Below are 5,106 nucleotides of genomic sequence, written 5' to 3'. Positions count from 1 at the left end.
GACCAAAATCAACAATTTATGGGTGAAAAAGACATGTAAAATTTGATATTGTTTAAATGAATAAGAATGTAAAAATAGTCAGGATGTAAACAGTTTCATCCTACCCATTTTGAAATACTTTTTCTTATTTTTAATTTACATCAGGATGCATCCAGTTTCATCCTCGCTCTTTTTTAAGTTTAAGCTAGGATGAATCCAGTTTCATTTTTGCAATTGTTTTGGTGTTCATTTCACCCATACTAATTTTTACTCGTCCATTTAAATCATGTTTTAAAAATATTTGGACAAATGACTCATTTAACGTTATAAAAATCGCCAAGATGGTCGTACATGCCATGAGCTAGCTATCTTCTTTGACCTCAACACATGGTACGACTACTGCCCCCCTCTCCTTCCATTAATGAGTCATTGAGGAGACAATTGGTTTATGAAGACGAATCTGGGTCTCTGATATCCCCGGAATGGAATGGTAGTTCATTCCATTTATGACGAAGAATTAAAATTTACAGTTGTGATGAAGAGGGGGACACGGACATTTATCAGCCATGCATTGACTAAAAACACAACTAACAAGAGAAGCATCAAGTGCAAACTCATGTCGACCTTATAAAATACTGTACTTGATCGTATAACTTTAATATAATTTGTATTACTAAGTAATTTAATTTGGAGTTAATCTCACACTAATGTCTGTCTGAATATTCAGGCGATAAGTTAATTCTTGGAGTAAACTATTGCACCATGGACGGTTCATTAAGGTACCGAGAACCTAGGCCTTCAAAAGTGTTTTCACACGGTGGTCGACATAGACGTCGGTTTGCGGTTCATCGGTACACGGTCGACATTTCCTTGGCGCCAAATCCATGTTGGTTTTTAGACGATGATCAGAGGAAAGAGCAGAGGGTCATTATTTTTTTCACCAAACACATGATTAAATTTCTTTAAAATTGAAAAAATTTGTACGATTAGTGAAAATTAATTTCTAATAATAGGGTGGGACTGAACAGAACAGATATGATACAAGAAGGATGTTTTTAATTAAGGGGGACAACTCTTGATGCGATTCCTTCTTAATATGCCTTCCAACGGTTCTTGCTTTGATTGCTTTTTGATTACTTTTAATTAATTAAGTATTTTGAATTTGATAATCATTTTAGTAGATCTTGATGTTTTGATTAATATAAACAAATAATGAGGGAATATGCAAATCAATTATGAGTGTTTTTGAGTTAGATTTTAAGAGGGTTCAAAATTGAACTAATTAAATTGATGATGAATTCATCAACCACTGAACAATTTCTATATTTTTTGTATACATGAGTGTTTTTTGTTTATTGATCACCTTTTTCTTTTTATCCAAGCTTTTTCTTCTTTAGTTTATTTTTGCTAAATGGATCAATTAATTAAGCAATTATACTAACAAAATACAACTCAAAAGTTATAAGCAAACATGTAATCAACGTGATGTATTAGGGTGTAGAATCATTAACAAAAATGAAAGTAAGACTCATGCGACCATTCTTATCTAGGATCTATATTGAATACTCCGACCCTAATGAGAATTGCCCCTTTGGCTAAGCGATTAGCAGCAAGATTGATTTCCCCAAAACCATGTCTAAAATTGAAGCCATTTGTGTACATATACATTTTTTAAGACATAGCTGAGAATAGTCCAAGGTAATTTGCCATTTCAGAAAGCCTGAGTTATATCTTTAGAATTAAACAAATGGCGGGATTTCAAAATGATTTTTTAAAACCCGTTCTAAAACTTTAAGAATAGTTTGTTTTTTTTTTTTTATAAGAAGAGAAGATATATTAAGAATAGAATTTACAAAATGTTCTACCAGGGTAGATTAAAAGAAAAAACATGTAAACAACTAAGTTACATAAAAAGTGCATCCCAATAAATTAAGAATAGAACTAGAGAAATTCAGATGCACTCGATTGCCTGATGCATTTGTCCAAGATAAAATCATGGACTTCATTTCTATTCCCAAGTCAGAGTCTGCCTTAAAAGTATAATTCTGCTCAAAAATACGTCTGTTTCGTTCTGTCCAAATGGTATAAATAACCGCAACTGGAATTAGGCCCCAAAGAAAGTTTCCTGCATTAGAGAAGTGAACTTGGCCCCAGCTAAGAGCAAGTATCTTCATGTTTCTTGGAATTACCCAAGACCAACCCTCTCTTGGTAAAACCGATGACCAAACTCTGTGAGCTATTTTACAATGTAGGAAAATGTGATCCTGGGATTCAATATCATCACCGCAGAGAACACAAGAGTTATAACTGTCAATACCTTTTATCTGCATCGTGTCTATTGTGTTTACTTTCTCATGGATTAAACACCACATAGGGAAATTGATCTTAGGAGGTATGGGCTTCTTTAGACGAATGCGTGAGGAAAATCATGAACGCCAGAATCTGATGTGAATTTAGAGTAAAGTGATCTAACCGTGAAAATACCCGAGTTATGCAAAGTCCATCGTCTTGTGTCAGGAAGGTCGTCTAGCGATGGAGGGTTGCTTCCAATCACAAGCAACAAAGCTGCAAAAGAGTTAGTTTCTGAACCTGTGAGATTTCACTTAAAACTGAAATGCCAACTCCCATATGTTGAGACCATATCAACAATCTTTGCATCTCTATTGATCGATAGTTTGTGCAGTGCGGGGAAGGTCGAAGAAAGAGGAGTATTACCCCTCCAGATATCATTCCAGAAGGGTATATCTGTACCGGAATGAATAATTAACGCCGAGTTCATACTCACCAGATGGGATGTATCTGCTATGGTTTTCCAGCAGGAAACACCATGAGCAGTTTTGACCTTATTTGGAATCCAGCACGAGAAATTGTCACCGTATTTGTCCACTATAATTCTGTACCACAACCTACTCTTCTCTTGGCCAAAACTCCAACACCATTTTGAAAGCATGGAAAGATTCATCTTCTTCAGATTACACACTCCCAATCCACCTTTTTCCTTATCGGCACACACTAAATCCCAACCCACCTGGTGAGAAATCTTGGCAACACTATTATACTCCCAGAGAAAGTAACTCATCTTACTTTCTAAGATTTTGATAATAGAAGTCGGGTACTTAAATAAAGAAAAGTAGTAAATAAGGAGTGAACTCAAGATGCATTTCAAAAGAGTGGATTTACCTCCCTTTGAGAGTGCAATATGCCTCCAACCAGAAAGCCTCTCTTCAAATTTCTCAATAACGGAGTTCCATATTTGCTTGGAAATCTCCTTGCTCCCAATGGCGTTCCCAATTACATGAATGGTAGATTATCAATGGTGCAGCCATATTCCGAAGCCCAAACAGAGAACTCAAGAACATCTCCAATTGCTATTAGTCTAGTCTTCATCGTGTTAACCTTTAAATCGACAATGTATTCAAAACATTAAGAGCAGAAAATAGGTTGTGAAGTTCATCTCTGTTATGATCAATGAAGAAAATGGTGTCGTCAGCATAGTGTAAATAGTTTTACAATAATATTGGATGGAGACACTGAAAAACCAATAAACAAATTAAGATTTGAATCTTTGTCCATGTATCTTGAGAAACCCTCCATGGATATATTGAATAAGAGCGGTGAGACTGGACAACCCTTGTCTTACTCCACGAGAGATAGCAAAATTACTGAATGAAGAGCCATTAATTAACACATGAAAGGTGGAAGTTAAGTAACAAAACCTTATCCACTTGCAAAACTTTGTGTCGAAGCCCTTGGTCTAAAATAAACTCCAAATACTTCCATCAATCCTATCAAAAGCCTTTTTAAGGTATATTTTGCATATGATTTCTGCCTTACCCAATTTTAATCTTGAATGGACCAACTCATTTGCGATTAAGGTGCCAATTATGATTTGCCTTCCTTTAATGTAAGAACATTGTACATGTGAAATAAGTTTATCCATTACTAACTTGAGTCTGGTAGCCAACACTTTTGCGATGATTTTATAAACACTTGTAAGAAGGAAAATTAACATGCAGTCCTTAATGGTTTCACCGTAATCTTTCTTTGGAACAAGGGTAATGAATGTTGAGTTATGCTTGACATTGATTTGTCTAGTAGAGAAAAACTCATTCACCGTACTCATTATGTCCGCTTTTAGAAAGCTCCAACAATTCTTGAAAAAATTATTGGGAAACCATATGGACTAGGCGCTTTGTCACATCCAAGGTCTTGAATATCCTGCCTTACTTCGTCTTAGTGAAGCTTGATTCTAAGATTTTACATTCTTAAGCATCTATCTTGTCAATTACAATATTTTCAAGTTCCGGCCTGATTACCTCTTCATCTGTGAAAAAAGTGCTGTAGTAATCCACAATATGTTGTTGTAGTGTATTCTTGTCGACATCCACCAATTCTCCATTAATATAGACTTGTTTTATCATATTGTGTCTTCTTCTGGATGATGCTTTGCTCATGAAAAAAGATGTATTTCTATCCCCTTCTTGCAGCCATTGAGTCTTGGATTAATCTTCCAAGTAATTTCTTCTATTTGTGTTGTTTTCTCGAATTCAGACTTTAGCGAGACGATGTTATTGATAACCTCTTCAGATAATGTGTTCTCCTCTGCAATGCTATTTAGTTCATGGATTTCAGCTAAGATGTCATCCAACCTTGTATTAGTGTGTTTGAAGACCTCCTTATTCCATATCCATAATTTTTCTTTGAGAGATTTTAACTTCAACCAGAGCACAATATTTGGAGAACCCGCAAAAACAAAACACGACCACCAATCTTCCAATAATTTTAGAAATCCAATCTCTAGGAACCACATTGCTTCGAACCTAAAAGGACTAGGACCCCAACTAGGATCAGAAATGTCAAGTGGGAGGGGATATGGTCAGAGGTTGGTCGGGATTTGGCAAGTTGGAAAATGAATGGGAAGGGTGTTTCAAAGGATGAAGAGATTAGAAATCTATCAAGCCTGCACATCACTGGTTTTTCTTATCCATTGGACCAAGTATACCTTGCACCCTTAAGTGGTAGATCGATTAGGTTGTGTTTCTCAACAAATTTATTGAAATGTGTCATACTCCTTGTAATCCTGGTGCAATTCTTCTTTTCATCACATTTTTTGATTGTGTTGAACTC

The sequence above is a fragment of the Papaver somniferum genome, chromosome 1, assembly GCF_003573695.1.
Source record: "Papaver somniferum cultivar HN1 chromosome 1, ASM357369v1, whole genome shotgun sequence".
In the NCBI taxonomy this organism is placed as follows: domain Eukaryota; kingdom Viridiplantae; phylum Streptophyta; class Magnoliopsida; order Ranunculales; family Papaveraceae; genus Papaver; species Papaver somniferum.
The sequence above is the reverse complement of the archived record's forward strand: the minus strand, read 5'-3'. Positions refer to the sequence as shown.